Source organism: Argiope bruennichi, chromosome 2 (genome assembly GCF_947563725.1).
Source record: "Argiope bruennichi chromosome 2, qqArgBrue1.1, whole genome shotgun sequence".
Taxonomy (NCBI): Eukaryota; Metazoa; Arthropoda; class Arachnida; order Araneae; family Araneidae; genus Argiope; species Argiope bruennichi.
Window position 1 is genome coordinate 92,860,207 of NC_079152.1, and position 21,781 is coordinate 92,881,987.

At 29.5% G+C, this 21,781-nt stretch overlaps 1 protein-coding gene and 1 long non-coding RNA gene across 2 annotated transcripts in view; both read right to left on the reverse strand.

The window, feature by feature from the left end:
- Window positions 1-10,231, reverse strand: part of LOC129959506 (anoctamin-8-like) — an 86,834-nt gene extending 76,603 nt beyond the window's left edge. The window contains exon 1 of the mRNA XM_056072372.1: window positions 9,993-10,231. The gene's annotated coding sequence lies outside the window, so the exon portion shown is untranslated. The remainder of the gene's footprint in view (window positions 1-9,992) is intronic.
- Window positions 10,232-16,295: 6,064 nt separating this feature from the next.
- On the reverse strand, window positions 16,296-20,939 carry LOC129961913 (uncharacterized). The gene is made up of 4 exons (XR_008783852.1): window positions 20,850-20,939; window positions 19,172-19,378; window positions 18,102-18,358; window positions 16,296-16,774 (listed from the first exon to the last, which is right to left on the reverse strand). It is a non-coding gene; the product is annotated as an uncharacterized LOC129961913 (long non-coding RNA).
- Window positions 20,940-21,781: the final 842 nt, after the last annotated feature.

Genomic DNA, 21,781 nt, shown 5'->3' on the forward strand with positions numbered 1-21,781 from the left:
AGACCTAACTAAATAAAAAATATTATTTCAATTATGTCTCTATTTCTATTTATCTATAGGTATATGGGTTAGATAATCGTAAAACACAACACGCTGAAAGGATGAAATTAGAATTATAAATCTAAATTGTAGAGCTAAATTTCATTGTATATAGTGAAAATCCTCAAAACAGTACCATATTTACATATATATGTGTAAGCATATCTCAAAGATGCGTGAAGAAACTTCTGAAAATTTTAGCTTCAATTTTAGCATAATTTTCATACAAAGAATAAGCGATGTGTCAGTCTACATCGCGACACCAGAGCAAGAGCGGCAGAAATTTTCACCTTCAATGATTTTAATATAAGATAATTTTAATAGGGATTTCTTTGCTATTTATTGATTTAGGAAAGGGAATCTTAGGTACCTTTGAAAGAAGATTTTAGAATGTAATTAACTGGGCTAAATTAAGATAAAAATTAGGAAATTAATAAGGATTTAAGTTTGAATAAGAGATATCTTTACTCAAACGCACATATATATGTGTGTCCGTTTATGTATGTTATTTGTGATAATTTACCCTTTAATTAGCTTAACTACAACCAAAATAAGTTTTTTGAAATGCATAATTTTAAGACTCCGTAATATAAGGCATAGACTCCGTAATATAAGGCAGCGCCATAAAAGAAATAATTCTTAAAATTTTAAAACTGTGAAAAAAAAAAACTTTTTCGCATTGAAATCTTCGAATATTATTGCCAGTAAAGTTAGTTGTGAAATGAAAAAGCATTAGTAACACAATGGAGATTGAAAAGATAATTCTGAATATTTCAGAGCTTTCAAATGATGCCAGTTGGAAATTTTAATGGAACTGGGACAATCGGAAACTTAATATGCCGACAAAATAAAATGTGGTCACACGTTGTCAGCAGCGTACTTATATTGATTTATATAAATCAATCAATACAATAAATCAATTTATACAACAAATTAATTGATTTTTTTTTTCAAGAAATAACTAAATGCGCGAGTTATTAACGATCTTTAATTTCCGGCCCAAGATCAAGGTTACAATATGTAGAAGGACACGATAAGAAAAAAATTTATTCGTTTCATTTATATTTTGTTATTTTCGTAAATGTAAGAGAGAAAAATGCTTCTGGATTTAAGCATTTTGCACTTTAGATAAGATATAAACATCTACATGTGATAAAAAAAACTGCTCGAAATTTTATGAATAATCAGTTCGTTCTTTGTGATATTATGTCGAAAGATTATAAAGTAAAAGTGACTTTTTTTTTTTTTTTTTTACTTTCGCTTATATAAATTATATAATTTGAAAATACAGTAATCGTTAAAAAATTTTTAGAATTAAAGTTACAGTTATTAAATACAGTTACAGTTAAAGAAGATATTGATGATTCTCTTTAAAGATAAAAAATTGGAATCGTATCTGTTAGTAGTTAGTGAGCACACAAAATAAATAAATAAATAAAAATCTACATGTTAGAATGTTAATAGTTTGCATGAGGTCCTTTGACCACAATATGTTACCGAAAAGTCTCTCTCAGTCTGTCTATTCATATATATACGACACACAGTGGTTCAAGAACACAATAAACTAAACAGATAAAATTTGGCATAACTAGAATTATAAATGTGTATTAGATTTAAGAGCCAATCATCGTCCTTCAATACGCAATTTTAGCGTTTATTTGAATGCGAGAATTTAAAAATGCATTAGTGCATGAATATGATAATTTAAAAATACATTTAGTATAAGATATTAATACAAAAATTCTAGCTTGGCATCAAATTTGGAACAAAGTGGAATAACGGAAGAGGTTCAAAAGGCATACTCGATTGTGACTTGATGAAATTGTGCATGTTGAGGTTCGAACTCGCAACGTTAGGGTTCGTAGACGAGTAACAAAGCCACTAGACAAAAGTGTACACTCTTCTCCGGAAGTTGTTAACTGGCTCATAATGTTACCACCACAAAATCAAACGCAAAACATGCCGCCTGCTGAAGTATACGATAAATTGAGTGCAAAACACTTCCGCTTATTTAAAATGAAGTTCCAAGAATAGGGAATGAATAAATAAAAATTCAAACAGTTTCTAATAGCGAGAAACTCATCATAATTTGTATAGAATAATTCTGAAAATTTTTTACTTTAAGAAAATTTCAGTGCTCTGTAACCGTAACTTTTAATCAAAAATTGCTATTGAGTCATAAATTGATTCCTTCAAAAGTAGTATTTTTTGTCACCATTGCAAATACATTTATCAAAGCAAGCACCCTAGAGAATAGTAGAGCTAGTGCTTAATGCCCCTACCAGAGTGAATTGATCTATTTGGAATCGATGAAGTATAGATAAATTTATTCCGTGACATGAAAGTTCAGTCTAAAAGACTGATATTTTATTAATTGCTATTGTTGGAAAAACAGAGTTTGATATTTTGATGGTTTTCCAAGTTTTAAACTAATTAGGTTAGATGAACATTTTTTTTTTTGGATTTGTTTGTCAGTCTGTATGTATACTTGAATAGATATATTATATGATATATCGACAAATTAAGAATATAAGTTAAATTTAGTATTTGATTATAACACTAAATTTGTAAATTTCAGTGAAATCTACGTTTCTACTAGCAATTGAGAGAAGTGCATATGATAACGCTATACAAGTAGACCGTTTTAACCCTTTCTAGGGCAGTTGGAAGTATGCTTCCCACCAAATTTATCAATATTTGTATGAAATTACGTCGGTTGGCGTAAGTTCTGACAAATTTTTTTAGAAAGACAGAAACTTAGATGCTTCATTTCTTTATCTCACACAAAATGATGTGTCTTGATTTGTTATTTAATTATTAATTAACCAAATTAATTAATTAATCAAATTAAATTTATCTAATAAGCTAAATGAATCTCTTTTCTTATTCTAATTTCAAGCCTAAAAATATTTTAACATAATATGATTAGAAAAAAATGGCCCTTTAAAGGGTTAACTAAAAATGCCAAATATGGGCTAAATATACTTTGGAAAGTGAAAATATACATATTGGAGCGGTTCTTTTATAAATTTTATTTAATTAAAAAATTAACGCAATTTTAGCATTTTTCAAAGATAATTTTTGGAGACATAACAGAATAAAAATAATTTCTGCTCTATTTTAAAAATAAATAAATATATTTTTAATGTTATTAGTTTTATGATAGTGGGATTTTAATTTTGGAATTTTAAAAACATTTTTTACTTTATTCTCACCTGTATTTTTCACTGTATCAATGAAATTTAAATCATTTTCATTGCTTCATTAAATATTTAATCGTATGCTTTGTTTCCAGTGTAGAAAGCTAAGGAAGAAGAATTCTGTTTATTATCTGCTGGACCGATCCAAACAAAAGTACGCTTTGGAGAAAATTTGACTTGCGAGGATTTCGAACAAATTTTGTACAGTAAACTAATTACCTTTCGTTGTTTATTACACTGTAGAAATTGACGTAGAAAGAACTTAAAGAATGCACGACATTATAAATAATTAAATTACTTTCATAGAAACATTTTAATTATACACACACTTGATCATAGCTTAAATAAAATAATAGTTGCTTCATAAATTTATATTAAATACCATTTGGTGTGCAAATTACTCGAATTACAGGGCAATATATGATTTTGTTTCTCTTTCTTACATTCTTTTACACAAAAATACTTAGGCCCGGACGAGCAGGACAAGGCTTAGCTCTCGAGGGCCGTGTCAACGTTTAACATTTTTTTTAAAAATTATTCTTTATTACTTAAAGTTGTTTCGTCCCAAGGTTATCAACAGATTTCTGGCAATACTAAAAGCCTTATTACACTTCTTTTCCTCTTTCGTCTTCCCTCCCTTGTAGCAGCACCTCGAATACAAAAAATGGTAATTCAGCAGTTAAATGCATTGCTGTTAATTACCAGTTGTGAAAATCACTTTTTACACCTCAACTGCTTTGTATTTTTCATTACTTAATTGGATAAAATCTCCCATCTCAAGAAAGTTTTATTCTGTTGATTCAGTTGAGAGTCCACAGAATACTTGAGGTAATCGTAAATTATATGTAATTTTTACATCGTGTTATAGCTTTTTAGAATAATTTAGTGCTAGTTTATAAGTTTGAAAAGTGAGAATTCGATTGAAGTCCGAAGCTTAAGGGGCTAAGAAGAGAGATATGTACAAATCATTAAGGAGATACATTAACGTCCATTTTTCCTTAATTAAGTCCAAAGAATTACAGAAACTTTTCTGCATTTGTCTCCCCATTCCTGCGATCAAAGCCTGTTATTTGCGAATATAGTCTGGCCATAAGCTATGCCATAGATATCTACATTTCTTCAAGTATCTAAAATTGACAAAGGAATTCAAAACATGGCTAGCATAAAAATCTCTCTAACATAGAAGAGATTTCTGACCGAATTTGTGCAAAACCAAAATTATCGTTAAAATACTCAAATATTAGAGGATGATACAAAGTTTAAAATCTAGGAGCTTTCCTTTCTAAAATTTTGACTACCTCTTTGCACTTACTTGGAATATTGCGTAAAGTTATGAAAAAAGTACTTCTTAAAGAAGAATCAGTTTTGACTCAGGAAATCACCAGTCAATTCGAAGATTTAAGTAGTCATCCTTGAAAGATTCTGACCACTATGGCTGAGAAGAAATGGGCAATACACTTCATTATACCATTCACTTTAGCAAATTTACCCGGCGTCTGGTACCAATCTGGTGGAACAGGGTGAAAGTTTTCGAGATCAAAATAAGAAACCTAGAACAGTTCTTCCCTGCTTTTCAAAATCCAGGCCCAGAATTTTGAATCAATCTGGTTAAGAGCGCGATGAAGCAAAAATATCCAATATAAAAACGTAAAACCTAATATAGTTTTTCCAGGATAATGAAGACCTGCTTTTCTCAGAATCAGGCCAAGAATGATTTCTTTAGTTTCCTCAAAATTTATCTCACTTGTATGAAAGATTCATCGATATTCCCGAACTTACTTTTCCAAGATATTAACCTCTACATCAAATTCCAAGAACCCATTGTTCCTCACCAAACATATTATATTTTGTGAACGCAATATGGTATATTATGATCTGAAATGTAGCCTTCAACATGTGTTTTTTTCGTTCATTTTTTTTTCAATAAATTCTTTTGCGTAAGTCTATTTAACTGATAAGGAAACCAGAGGTTCCGAATTCTAGGTGTAAAATGTGGCAAAAAACAGTCTCCCCAAAACTTTCTCGCATACTTTCTTATAAAAGTGTTATAGCAAAGAATGCCTTGCAGGGTTTTGGTGTATAAAAGTTACCAAATAATAAACTTTGGCGTGTATTTAGCATTTTTACTGAATCCATTATGTGATCCTTGGCGATTAACTCTTGGCGCGTGGTTAATTGTATCCGAAAATCGAACTCGAGTTTTAGGAGCGATTTATTGGAACAAATTTGAACGAAAATTTGACACAAAACTACACTTGTAGCTACAAAACCACATACCAGATTTGATATATTGAAGTCATTACGTTTTTGAGCTATCGTGTTTACATGTGTCTGAAAGTACAGACCAACAGACAGTCAAATCCTTGTTGGATTTGGCTCAAAATTCGATATATGTCTACAGTATAGATGCTAAATTTGTGTGTCGAATTTTATTCATCTAACTCTCTTCGTTTTGTAGTTATCGTATTGACTTATATTCGAAAAGCCAGATAGACAGACAGATTTGCTCTGAACGAATTTTGCTCAAAATTTAATATAAATCTGCAAATTTGGTGAAAAGACTGTATACCAAATTTCATCCGTCTAGCCTAAAATGTTTTTAAGTTATCTTTGTCACAGTCAGACGGATAGACAGTTTCCAAAAATCTGTTTCTCGAACGCAGGAAGGTCTGAAACGTAAAGATTCGTCAAAATCTCGAGTTCGAATTTTTTGACGATTGCTATATTTTCTTGACACTGCGTATATGAAAAAGTAGTCATTCTTGATATGCAAATGATACAGCAGCTTGACTTCAGTTTGCAAATCGGCGTTTAAAATCCTATCAGTTGAACAAGTGGAAGAGGCACAAATTAGTTTTTACAGGGATGTGAAATCCGAATTGCTTAATTACCCGTAATTAAGTAAAAAAAAAAGAAACATATCAAAGATTCAAAGCTCTAAAGCAGTTTCTTATATAACCTAAATTATTTAGAAACCTTTATTTCATAAAAGCTTTTTCGATCATTCTGACTTATTTATGGCCAACAGGATATTTCTTTGATGTCAGGTATGGGCAATTAACTTTTGAAACAAATTCAATTTCCTCTAGAAAAACTAACATAACTGCATCTACATGCGCAATTCATTGTCTGATAGCTCTAACATTTTCCTCCAGGTCAAACGAGATTTATTTTTTTACTCAATGCAATTTAGATGCGTAGTTCTGAGTATACAGTCGTTTCTAAATGAAAAAAAGTATATCAACGATTTCTTTTGCCTACAAATAACAATAAATTATTTAGTCGTTTAAAACATAAGATATAGCTTTAAACATTTCAAAACCGATTATATAATTTTTATATGCACATTATTTCTTCTTAACCTTCATTATCTGTCGTTTCATTACTAATAATATTCCTATACAACAGAAATATGCCACTAAAGTAAAATACATCACAAGCAGTTGGGAATAAAATTACTGTTTTTCCGAAAAAAAAATGTATAGGCAAGTTTATTATTTTTTTCAATAATTTTGCTATTCTACAATTTTTTAAAATTTAATCAAAAATAGACAACATAATTTTTTAAATCAAAAAACAACACATTCTTAATGAATCATGATCAAAGATAAAATATTATAGATTTACATTATTTAATTACTATCCGCCTTTGGCTACCAGCTGCTCCGCCGGGGAATATTGGTTACATATAATTTAAATTAGATTTCTTATTCATAATTAGAGGTACAGAACATAATTGAAATTTTAAAAAATGAAATTATAATATATATTAAAACCATATCCTTTTAATAGCTTTACACATGCATAAATGAATATTCTTAATGGAGTAATGTTCAATGATATCACAAAGCTATATAAAAAATAACTAAATAATACATCCCCAAATTGCACGTTGTCTTTCATGATAATGTAATCCGCTCATCAACTGTCAACACAGTAGAAAATTTTCATTAGCTTTCGACATTGGAAGAAGATCACGCAATTAAATATTTAATGAAATGAGGAAAACTCTTTAAATTTCATTGCAACAATAAAAAGTATTGTTGAAAATAACGCAAAAGAATATATTAATAAAATGTTATTAAAATTGAAGGAGAAAATTATGCCACACTTAAATAGAGATATTTACAAGGATAGGGATTCTTTAAAAATTCTTGTTACAATTTGATCGTTAAAAATAATATTTTGAACAAATGGCGGTATATATATGCCATAGGTTGAGAACTCTTATTACAGAAGACATTAATTGGAATCAAAGAATTAATTTTATATCAAAGAAACCATTAATCTCTATTACTGAAGAAAAATTCTTCTAATTTGTAGTTTTTATCGAATTTTTAATTAATTATATAATTTAATATTAAAATTAATGATATATCATTACAAAATTTTACATATTTTCGAGATAAAAATTAATAATAACCAAGATAAAAAGTTAGTACGAAGGAAAAAAATTACACACTTTAGAACGCCTCCTAGATTTGAACCTTTATCAGAATCAACTGTATCAGATAATTGGGGAACAATTGTAATTTAGAACAACTGTAATAGACATTTGGGGGAATAGAACCACTGTATTAGATATTTAGGGTGTGAAAATAACACATGTTTCAAAGATGTAAACTTATAGACAACATATGTAAATGTTGTTTTAGGAATTATTTTTTTAAGAAAACTATGTCTGCGCATATAGTACAATTGTTTATATTAAGTAGTTACCAAAAACGGTTCTACGCCGTATATATATATAATTATTATATCCTTACAGAGCAAACTCTTTTTGGCTTTAGTTTATTATAATAATTTTATTAAAGCAAGCTAAAGATAAGTTTTTGGTTGTTTTTTTTTTCGCCTAAAAGTTGCTCAGTTTTGAACATAACCAGCTACTGGAATAATTCAAATCAAGGGAAATATTATCTCAATTTAGAGAAATAAACTATAAAGAAGTTACAATAACTAATAATTCTTATAAATTGGAAGAAGAGCAAGTCAAAGAAAAAGAAAACAATACAGGGACATTAAATTCATCAAATATTGATTCAAAGAGAACAATAAAAAAAAGACTCAGTGGTTTTGTATCGTATGCGATAAAACAAAGAAAGAAGAAATGATGTAGCGTATAAAATGTCATAACTGAGTTGATACGTCGTACTTTTACGTGGATTTGTGGAATGAAAAATATTTTTGCCTTAATTGTGCTTTAAAAAATTTGATGGTTTAACGATGGATTCTTAAAAAGTTAATTACAAAAAAAGTCTTAATCTTCTATTATTAATTTCCTACCACAATATATTATTTAGTGTTTAGATGAAATGAGATAACTTTTCTCTATAATTCATCCAAGTTTTAAAAATAAGAATGATAAATATTTAAATGCACCAACTCGAATTATTGGTTTGTTAAAAGTATTAATGCACACCAAATGGCATCAAAATGACCAGAAAGAATTTCCTATATTTTTAGTATAATGATCAATTGGTGTGCAATATTTCTGAATTAAAAGTATTTCGTACTTTTTTTAATCATAATAACTTAATTAAAAAAGAAAAGTAAATGGGCGTTCTATTTAATAAATTAATATCATCACAAAACATGTTAATGTGTTTAATTGAGTATCTATAATTAATTTATGCCCCAATAACATTATTTATTTAGGTGGGGAAATAGCTTATAACTTATTGTTTTACTATATTTCGGAAAAAGAATAACTAATGAAAAATCCTTTATCCATTTTTTTTAAAAATTGAGATTTCATATTTTATTAACCTTAAATTGTTACTACATTTTACAGAAAGAAGAAACATCAATTAACTGTAAACGGAATTTTTTTGGATCCATGTTAGTAATTTTTATACTAAAGATTTTTAAAAATCATTGAACTATTAAAATTTAACGACAAGTGCACAGTGAATTAAATTAAAACTTTATGCAATAATAGTTTAAATCAGGTAACCAAAAAAAAATATTTCTAAGACATTCGTTATATTACTTCCGGATTTGCCAATACTAAGAATTTAGTATCAGATTTCAAAGATTTCAGGATTATTTTATTTTTAAGCCTTCTACACACTTGATAACTTCTATTTTACGAAATTTTAAAATAATCGCAGAAAATTCAGAAAATAATTCACACTTAATAAAACTTTCTTTTGAGAAATATCAGGATTGTAATGTGGCATAATTAATATGCCAAAATCTTAAAAATACCCTAGAAATTTTGTTTACGATTTGAAATTTTCCTAAACTGCATCCAACCGATTACTAAATGGAATAAATTTATTTATTACGAATTGGAATTTTTATCTCTATTCGTTTCTAAATATCAACAAAATCTATTTTATTACTTAAGCGTGTTAATAGAAATTTTTAATTATAAGCTTGCAACTAGACATATACACGTTTTAAAGTCATTCAACTCGCCCTATATTTTCAGCAGCAATACGTGACGAATGTACAAATGAAGTCATATAAAAGTCATTAAACTGTACTTGCGCTTCCGCAGTTTTGAAGCTTGCATTTTAAGTTAAATAATTGATTTTATTGAGGATTTTATTAAGCTTGCAAATGCAAATGAACAATATAATGCCATTGTTGTATTTATTTCTGCAGTTCCTGAGGTTCGTACGAAATTAATAAAGAATTTATTCGTTATTTAGTACAAAATTATTGCGGGAAAGAGCAGTTAACTTAAAAAAGTAGATTACGAATTCAACTTAATTCTTTAAAAGAAAAGAGCAAAAAATTCATGCTTACCTTCATGAAAGATAAGTGTATTTTAAAGTCAACAAACTGTCAGTTCTTTTTCGGCATTTTAACGATCAAAACAATCTTTAGATAAAGAACAGGCTGTTGATATGCTTCCGGTTATACAGTAGGATATATACGACAAAAGATGTTGTAATGACTTTTGCGCAGAACGATTCTTTATTTTTTCAATTCAATGTTGTGTGTATGTTTACGTAATCACTTGCTAAAAGCATGTGCGAACTGAGTCATTGCAGCATCAAATGTTAACTGTATTCAGCATCCGCGGCACGGCGCTTCCCATTCATCGATTCCCAGTTACCATGGCTACGAGGTCCGCCATTTTTTGGTCACGTGATATTACAGAGACCATATGGCCTCATTCCAATTTAGGCCGTGGCCCACTGACAGGTTTAATCCTTCGTAGACGCTAATTTATTTATTTGTACATCTTTTTATAAGCTATCGAAGAGGGAGAAAAAAAAATTAAAAAAAAAAGAGAGAGAGAGGAAGGGAGCGAAGAACAGAAAACAGACAGGCTTTGTCCGGAACCTCGACTTGGGAATCGTAGCTTCCGCTGAGTCTATTCGAGAACTGACAGAATACGAGATGCGGAAGCAAAAAAAAAAAGAATTGGATTTAGAAATTTTAAAAGTTAGCATTCTGTGGTTACATGAAGAGCATTTTAGGATGAATGACATGGCTAAAATGACCAGACATCCTTGATTGACCACGACAGTATTATTTTTCGACTTAGTTAGGATTTTAAAAAATGCCTCATGTTTGCCCCGGTTTTGAATAAAATGCCTCGAATTATTGTACTTATCTTCTTGTTTCAACAATTCAAATTAATCAGTAAAAACTTTTGCATGATTTAATTTTTTTTTAAATTGCATCTGAAGAATAATTTCTTAACTATAATTAGAATTAACTCTTAGTAAATAATCCCGGTTCGTCAATGTTATTTCAGTAAATTGTGTAAATAGTAAATTCATTAGAATCATGGACAGATGGCTTTTATAAATCACGATAACACCGGTGTTCGGCTTAAACGTGGCTTAATTCACCTTGAACTTATTTCCACTATGTGTTTAGAATAGATTCATATAATTATTAGTAACGTATTGAATAAAAGTATGTGCTAATTAGTATACTGAATAGCTTTCAAATTTGCACAAATTTTTTGAAATTAAAAAAAAATTGTTTCTACATTAAAGCTTTTATATAACATGAAATGTCCTTAAAGGATGGTTAGAAGTAATTTTTTTTATGCTAAAAAGTTAAGGAAACGACAGTCGCTTGATACGTTGCATCTACGTAACCCGCTAATTCCCAGTTCACAAGTTACTTTTCACTGTAGTTTAAGCCGTATCATTTTTTTAAATCTTTGTACCATTTCTAGGAAATCGATATATATTCCCAAACTATGAAGTAATTTTCAACAGCATGTACTACCCATTTAATTTGAAATCAAATGTTGCTTACTGAAATTTATTTTTTGAAGTAAGGTACTGAAAATATTTGATACAAATTATAAAAATATTTTAAAACGTCTATGAAAAATGACTTTTCATCGATTAAAAAAAATTGGAATTTAGTTGCATTTCACCATCACAGTTATTTCACCACCACAATTACCTTAATCTTAGTAATTTTGATTTTATTTTTTTAAAATTCGTCCTTTAAATTAACCGGTTAACTATTTTTGACGAGTATACTCGTCATGGGAAAAAGTACAACATTTTGGGTTATGACGAGTTGATTCGTCAGGAAATCGCGTCTCTTCGGAAAATGCGTATCTAAATTGCGTCGCAAATTGTCACTACTTATTACTCCAGACAAATAAACACGTTATAATGTAAAATGCACTTTCTCTGATGAGTATACTCGTCAAAAACAGTTAACTGATTAAGTTGAGCGTTAACGGATAGAAGAATCGATGCATCCGATCCAAAGGGCAGGGATTCTAGTCAGAGGCTAATTTCTGTCTAGGAAACTGTCTAGTGATCCAAGACTGAAGAGAAGCCGTAGATGGGGCAATTAAAGATTTATTTTAGTCTAATTGCTGCATAAACAAATTTCTAAACGGTGAAAATTCTAAAAATTCTGAAATATCAGGCCCATAACGTGTGCTTACATTGAATTATTTACAATATTTAACAAATTACAGTATTGGTTGCATTAAATGTAGTCAGTCTACCATGTCTTGTAAAATGATCTTTCTAATTTTCTTGATACTGAAATAAATTCTAACAATCTTTTATAATAATTAAATTCTATTATTTAGCATTGTTACCTAGCAATTATAATAAATCTTTCAGAAGATTTTTAACCCTTTTTATTTTCTCGCATATGAAGTGAAGAAAGTATTGTAATCGTCAAAAAAATTGAAACTCGAGGCTTTGACAAGTATGCATGTTTTATACCATCCCGAGTTCAAAAAAAGGCATTTTTAGAAAATGTCCGTCTGCATTTGACAAAGATAACTCAAAAACGCCTTGAGGTAGACAGTGAAAAGACCACATACCAAATTTCATCTAAATTTACAGTATTTATACCAAATTCTGTGCAAAGTCTGTTCCGAGGAAATTTGTCCAAATATAACTCGATAACTATAACACGACAGCAAGATGGATAAAACTCGGTACGCATATTTAATATCTGTGGCGTAGAAGTCAAATTTTGAGCAAAAACCAACAAGGGTTTGATCGTTTGTCAGTCTGTACTTTCAGAAACATAAATGCGATAAATCAAAAATGTAACGACTTAAAAGTATCAAATATGGTGTGCGAGATTTTGCGATTACAGGCGTAATTCTGTATCACTTTTTTCAATCGATTAGGAAAAACGCGTCTACAACACATTCAATTCTAGGATACAATTAACCGCATGCTAGGAATTAATCGCCAAATATCAAACGGTCGATTCAATAAAATTTCTAAATTCGCGCCAAAGGTTAATATTTCGCCAATGCCATGCATGACGTTCTCTGGGATAGCATTTCTATTATAGTATGCGAGAAAGTTTTCAGGAGGCTACTCCTAGTTAAATAGTTTCAAAATAAATGCACAAAACATGTTTTCACTAAGTTATTAAAATAAACATATTAAACGAAATCTTATTAGCACGTTGATGTTAAAATGTGAAACTAAATTTATCAGTTGTTAAAATAAAGCCTCATAATGTGCACTGTCTATGGTGCAAAATGCATAAATCCTCCATCGATTCTACTACTTTCACCGGAGCTAGACTTATTCCACCCAGGGCTGGAATAAATCTTGTAGAACCTTGGGTAATGCCAGTTGGAGACAATTTGTCTAAGCCTAGATTAAAACTACCAACAATCTATATAAGCGGTTTAAGAAGAAACATTGCTATAAATTGAAATAAAACATGTCTGGTCTCATTCAAGAGAGCTCGTGTAAGTGCCATTCGTAAAATTTAATACTTTAAATATTTTTTTAAAGTAAAAGCGTAAAAGTACGTATTAAATTCCATAAAAAAATTAATCTAATTACTCTATCAAAGTTGAATAGAATTGTTGACTTATGAGTTAAACTGCAAAAATGTTTTAATAACCGATTTCCAAGCGAGATAATTCTAAGAATCTTTCATGTTTTTAAAAGTTATGTTTAGTTATATTAACGTTCCGTTTTAAAGCAACATTAGGGCTATTTTGGGACGGACCTCGTAATTTTGAACCACGGTCAGATGACAAGGACGACACTTGTTAAAAAGTTGATATTTAAACTATACTCATTTTAATTTCAATAAATTCAAGCACATGGTCGATGCAAATAAATGAATGCAGACGATTATATTACCCTAAAAATTCTGCAAGCAAAATCTCTCAGCCACCAAAGTTATGGACCTCCTATTTTGTTTGACAATACGGCCCTCCCGGTAGCGGTATATATTGTATTTCACAATAAATTCCTATGTAAAATTGAATTCAGAGTAATTCTGACTTCAATAATTTGCAGGTAATATTTATCTTGTATCATTCTTTATAGTTGTGAAAAATACTTAAGAATAGCAAATTGTAAAATTTTATTGAAATTCGCTCTTCAAAGAGAAGTTCGGAACAACTCATTAATTATTCCATTTTCCGGTTTCGCTTCGGAAAAATTCCTGAAGTGTGGTAGCAAAAATTCACAGAGTGGAGCGAATTTAAGAAATTTTTCTGGAGGGGTCTTAAATGTAAGAAAACTTTTCAAGCGGCTTAATTTCTGTAGCCATAAATAATGAAACTGGACAATTCATGAAAAATTAAGTACAATATTTTGAATTATAATATTTTATTTACAAGTTAACTGTACAGATATTCAAACATGGTTTCAAGGTCGTTATAGAATTTGAAACTGCGCTATATACATATATAATTTGAAGTGAATATTCTATACAAATAGTAAAGTATCTCCAAAATCTTTTTACATTTCATTTTTAAAAAAATCAGAAAGCGTAATTGAAGAAACACATTCTTCTAAAGATATAACAAAATAATCATTTAAAGAAATCCAATCCACAACATATCTGAATATTTGGCGATAGATTTCAAAACATTAGAACAAGATTTGTAAAACAGACAAGTTCATATGATAAGAAACTATCAATCCATAAATAAACAATGTGCAAAAACACCTATATAATTTTTCTGAATCTATAAAATAATAAAATATAAAATATCTTTTGATTCTTTGGCTATTAACTTAATATTTATTTCTAATTTTGGTTAAGTTCATATGATTTAAGACTTGACATGTATGCATAAAAACTTATTCAATAAAGATTTGGAAAAATATTTACAAATTTAATGTACCTTGGAAACAAATCTCGTAAGAGTTTCAAACGTTTTACGATGTCAACAATTACAATTAATCAAGAGAAACTAAAGCAATGAGGTTGATTCTACTCTTGAGCTATTCTAACAGCTCGTTTGTTTCTAGATATCACTAATAATATTTAAACAAATCGCAGGATACTATACAAAAAATACATAATTAGTCCAAATTGAACTTTACCAAGATAAAGGCGTGAAATAAACATTTTGCATAATGCGAATCTCAGCTTTTTTCTAAATAGATGATCAATACGTTTAACCACACATATCTAAACATTTATATTCGTAGGTAGATTAATATCTTCTATGATATTGTATAAAGTCCAATAAATTGGTTATAGCCAAGATGATATGAACATAAAAAATCCAGTTTTATCTTCAAGTACATTTCATGAGCAAATGAATATATAATGGATTACATAACTGTGGAAACAATCTGAAAGTGAATCAACCCCAAATACTATTTTAAAAACATCAGTTAATTTTTTTAAAAATTATTCTAGTAAATATTTCATTTATTGCCTACTTAATATTTAGTACCCAATTACTTAACGTTACATAAATATTTTATTTAAATCTCTTTTATAAATATACTATTAACTCCCCACTATGGTACCAAATGTACCGCCACTGAGATCCGTGAACAAATTTTCAACACTTAAAACACTTCAGGAGATGAATGGAAAATTGATTACAATTTCTTATTTAAATTTTCATGTTTATTATAAGTGAAAAAATAACTTAAATGAAGTCTATATGCCATTGTCATTCACCGCATCCATTAATAAAAATCTCTGAATAAAGAATACACGTTTTACTTATAATGCAATTAAGAGGGGGGGGGGAGAATTAGAGAATCGCGTTTTCTTTTGAAGCATATTGATCACCATGTTGATCAGACATGATAGTCAAATAATGCTTGCCAATGTTCAATGGATCCCGATTGGTTGGCCGGCCGAACCATTCGGTATCCTTTTCTGAACAAACTATGAAGGCCGAAATATAAAACTGTTAATTAATCTCTTATTTCAAGTACTTAAAATATTTCTGGCAATTTTAAACTTTTAAGGCTATTAAAAGTTAACTAAATGTCTAAACTAATGCATTTGGATGGCAATGGATGCAATGAATGGGCATTGTTTTTAAGATTTAAATACTGTAGAAAATGCTTTTAAAAAATTGCTCAAATTAGATATTTTACCCGGATAATTACAGATAATATTTCAAACAATAATTGCTAGGTATTTTAATTCGTGATACGAAAATTCATGTAAAGTAAAAACATTGAAAAGTATTCAAAAAATATAAAGTAATTACATTTTTTTAGAAATTTATAAAATGTTAAATGTAACTTAATGAGACATTTCAAAATGTTGCATCTTGTTAACTTACATTTTATCATTGGATTTTCTTTAGCTGTAATCCAAGATTTAAAATGCCAAGATCTTTCCAGCAGAGGTGCAAGTGCAGTTTTTTTTTTTTTTAAGAACATTTATTTCGCTATTCCATTTGATCTTCTCTCTTTATCATCAATATGTTTATGCAACACTCACGCTGTGATACAATTGAACACTATGCACAGGATGAGCAGTGGCGGATTTAGACATTGTGATCCAAGCAGGGCATATTAAGCAGGGAACTTTAATTGGACAGTTTAATGTATTTCAGCCTATTTTTAACTTGCATTAACCAGAACGTTGATGATTTATGTTGTTAACTTTGGGAAAATTTTGTCTTAATGCTTCACATCCAAGAAACATGGCATGTCCGACATCTGTTTACTGAAAGAGATTTCTAATGATAAACACCTAGGCAGCTGCCTAACTGGTAATCCACCTCTGAAGCTGAAAGAGTCATGTATAACACTTCAATGCATAGTTCGTAGAAAAGCGATAGGAGTGAAATTCTGATGGCCAATGCACGAATAAGGGATGCGAGGACAAAACACCATCTGCAAATGATCATAAAAAAAATTAAAAAATGCTCAGAAAATTGAATTAATAATTAGCAACAACTTATTTCCCATATGTGTCAACAGACAAGATTTCCCGATGAAATCATTCTGATATTTAATTTTTTTCAACAAAATTACAGTCCGATGTTTATAATGCATAAATTTCCTTGCTCATTTTACTCGTAATTTCTCGCTCCAAACATGCTCATGGTTATTTCAAGGCAGATAAATACCAAATGTTATTTTATAAGCATGGTCATGAAGTGAACTATCAGAATATTTATGAATTAGAAATCTGATTTAATATTGGCAATATAATTCAATCAAGATTTAACAAGCAGAGTTTCAACATCCTTGAACTTAAATCAATAGAGTTCTTGGTGATGCAATAATTTACCATTTATTCAACAATTACCCAAAAATAATAGGCAACAATTTTGCATACTTCTGCCTACAAAAATTTCAAAAGATTAAGAAATTTCATAAAATTTCCCTCACACACAAAAAAAAATAATAGTTCACATACTAATTTCCAATTTATATCGGAAACTATTTAAAAAAAACATTTTTTAGAAATTGTTTTTTCACGCTATGTTTTTAAAAAGAAAAACCTGCAAAAAATTATGTCGATGCAATGTAATCAAATTTAATCGCATAGTTATAAGCAGTTTTCCTTCAAATTTCATTTTAAAAAATCAGCAAAATATTTAAAAGCAGAAAAAGAAAACATTTCAATTTTGCTACCTGTTGCAGATCAAGTCTGCCTTGATTATAATGGAATGATCAACGAACACAAAATGGTAGCGGAGGCTACGCAGGGAGTAAATAGCTTAAGAAGTGTATCATCGTAATCATATTTTTGTAACTGTAACTATAATTTCTGCTGTTTCTCTTATCTTTCGTGGAAGTCATGAATTTCATGAGCAGCAGCTTTGTTATTCAGCATTTATAAACGCAAGATATAACTATTACAACAATAAAATATTTAAGCTGTTTTTAAGTCGTATTTCATGACCAAGCTTGATTTTTCTTCAAAATTAAATTTAAATCCAAATTAAATCAATAAGCCTTTCAACAATAATTTTAGTTGAAACTACCGCAAATGATCATGCTAGTCTAAAGTTCTGAACTCTGATTTCAACGTCTAGATCTTAAAATCAATGTTTGCACGGCATCACGTTATGCTTTCAATATCAGTTGATCGTAGTTGTACAAGTCTATAAAAATAAGATCAAGAAAAATTATTGAATATCACTTTTCTTTCAAATGATATTCAGTAGACAACATATTTGCAAAATATATAGAAATTAAAAATGTTTCATACGATAAGATTTCCTTTATGCGGATACTTGTTATTTCTTGAATCTTCTGAGCATTAAAGTGTTTTAATCTTTGTTTTCAACTTGAAAATTTTGTAGAGCTTAGATTATTCAACAGCTTTAGGAGACAACCGTCTTGTAATTTTTTGCGCCTTACTGGGAAATTCTGGGAAGTGTTGGCGACAGCTGAATGCAAAATTCCCAATCAGGTTCGAAAGATCTATCAAAGGTTGAACTTAATACCATCATCGAGTGGCAAGACCTGTAAAAAAAAAGTAAGGAAAGTTGTATTTGTAGGATCAGTTTTAAGTGAACCGAGAAGTTGTACACTATTAATGTTTCTCGAAATATATTACCCAATAGTATATCGTGAATCCCCAGACAAGAACGGAAACTAATAAATTAACCGTGTAGCTTCACAATAAGCAATTTTGCCTACCACAAACAGTACCCATGTTTTCTTGCTTTGAAAGTCAGAATATCGAATATTAAGTCAATGCATTAATATCAAAATTAAAGAATTCAAAACTCAAATACGATTAAGAATGATTACGTATTTGTTTGACGGAATGGTTAATTATGACGTCAAATCTAACGTGGCAGACAAAATTGTTTATATTATTTAACTATAGATTCTTTCAATCTTGCTATGCCATAAAATTTCTCTTCAGGGAAATACATATTAGAACCTAGAATGAAGTTAGACATGCATTTCAAGAGTTTAAAGGTAATCTGAATATATTATATGCCTTAGATTTTAACAATATTTGATTCTTAGAATAGAAATCTGCCTTTTGAGCAGTAAATGTATACCATTGCACTAATAAATTTACTCAGTTTTTCATAGAAGATCAAATAATTTGCAATAAAAATGTTTAATAAGCACACAGTAAATCAATTTCTAACCATAAGTAAGATGCCATTAATATTCATTTGAAATCTTTCGATGAGTCAGCATTTGAAGAATTTGAAAGTTACTGTCACTATCGATTAATACTTTACAAAAGGATTAATGTCAAGTAACATACAACTTCGTTTGCAAATACGATCTAATTGGAATTATTTTAATACTTACCATATCTTTTATTTCTAGAAGTTTAATATTCCAAAAGACAATATTTCCTGTGCTCCAGAATTGGTCTCGACCGAATATGGGTTAGGAACTCAGATGGCAAACACTCCATAGGTGGAGAAAGGCATCGTAACATTCTCCACACAGATGAATTCCTTTACCGTATTGATCCAACATCTGCAACTCCAGATGAATTAATCTCCTTGACATCTGTCAAAAGAATGATGGATGTGAAGAATCTTCATTACACATCTAAATCTTTATTTGCAGTGCTTGAAAGGAACCAGAACATCATTAATGTGAACAGAATTTCAGTTAAAATTTTCGTTTGGATACCGAAATCCTACAAAAAGGGAATGCTGCAAGAAATTCATGAAGTGTTACGAGATTAAATAAAAGTTTCAAAATAGAATGTAAAACGGGTGATTTTTTTTTTGGCAATAGAGAGAATAACATTCATAAGATACATGTTATTAACACTCAAGCAATTAATACAATACTAATTTTTAATAAGTTCCAGAATTTAAATCAATTATTTCGTTTTTAGTATCTACTATAGTCACTAATATTTATAGCTTGAAGTTTCAAACCCTTTCTCACTCTTCATCGTTTTGACCTATGCAAGTTTATGATTTTTATATTTATTAAAATTAAATATTAAAAAAGCATTGAATGCGACAGTTCTTGATAAACTATTTAATAATTTAAAATATAGAAATAATAATGAAATAATAGAATTATTTCATTTTTGTCATTTCAAATTAGATTTCATTTTATTTGCTGCAATTACTGCAAACCGTTAGAAATTTAATTTATGGCTAATAATATATTATATTTCTGTTAGTATTTAAGCTCTAAAATTTCATGCCCTTTTGTCACGCATCGAATTATTTCTCAAACTTATTAAATCATTCCAAAATGTAATTTTTGCATCAAATTACAATATGATTCACGGGCACTTAAATTATTCATTGCATCCGCAATCGCATTAATGAAATAGTATTTTAAGAAACGGAAGATTTTAGACTACAGAGGAAAATAGATGAGCGAGTTAAACTTTCAATCTCTTACATTTCTTAATTAGTTAAATTGGCGTCTTTTTCAGCAACTATAAATTTTTTGGGAAGGTTGCCATATTTTCGAATGCGAGTCCAATACAGCATCCATCGTAGAATATTTAATTGCAGTATGCCTGAATAAATGCAGAATAATGCGAAACCACATTCATCTTTTGCTATAAAACTTATTTCTTACCTAACATTATTAACACTTTCATCGCGGCAGTAATATAGAAATAAAACTTGCAGAAATGTTGTCAGGACAAAATATTAGGGTCTGCTATACGCTAAAATGTCGATGAAATAAGTCGCGGGACACGCTGCAATAATATAATATATGAATAGAAGACGAGTTCTCATCCCTCGCGTATAGCGAATATTCCTGGAAGACGAGTTATCTCGTCCCTCGCGATGAAAGTTAAACAATTGCTGATTCTGATGATGCGTCTGGAAGATTTATGCAACTTTACTTGCCTTGTATGACATTTCATCTTTTGGAACGGATATCCGTGTAGATATTTACAAGATAGAAAGGAGACAAAAACTAATTCGCCTGCTATTTTAGAAATACGAATTTTGGGAAGTATTAGAGTGCAAAAATAGTTATTTATTGCTATACATACCTCCACATTGAGTTGAAGATTGAAGCTACTTGACGTTTTATGTTTCACTTTTCCTTTCCTCTGAAAACTGTCAGAACTCTTTACTATAACTCTATTTGGATATCTCCAATGACTCAAGGGCAATTCAATTCCTTCAGTTTCTTCGACTACATCAAGCAAGACCACAATCTAGTAATATTAGTATAACGGAGCGTTTCTAATGAATACTAATCTTACTTATTCAAAATAACTCAAACACGGTTACAATGCATTTAAAAACATTTGCGATATTCAAAACAAGTTAAGAAAAATGTTAGCAGAAAAGTCAGGAAATCACTCAAATTACTACTTAAAATATCAAACTGTAAAGTATTTCAATTCTTAAAAAAAGCTGAATATTTCTCCAATAATTCACGATCAAACCGTTCTATGAATGTTTCAAAGTTAGTTTTAATTTATTCAACATAAGTCAATTTCATTTCTGGAGCTTATTAGACAATGCTACTGATTTTTGAAACTGAAAACTTCTTGAGGAATTAAGTCATAACATTACTTGATATTGATGCCTGTCACGCCTATCCACTTTTGATTAAACCAGGGAACAAATTCATAAAATTTTTAGAAAAACCCAAATGCATGTTCCAAATGATGCTTTTACATCGCCAGGAGCTTCGCATTAGTTGATTTTTTTTTTACTTTATTCACACATAATTCAAACATACTCATTCGGTAAATATTGCCATTTATACTTCATTCCAAAAATGGGAAAAAGACGGTTCAAACTATCAAATGGCTAAGCAACTTTTTAGACTTTTCACAATAAAATTGTGTTTTAAATTTCATAAATAAAAATATTCGTTTTGTGATAAGCTAATTCTTGAAAGATTCCTCCACATATTCTTATGTGCACGAGAGAACAGGTGGGAGGTTAGTAAAATGTACGGGATCAAAAT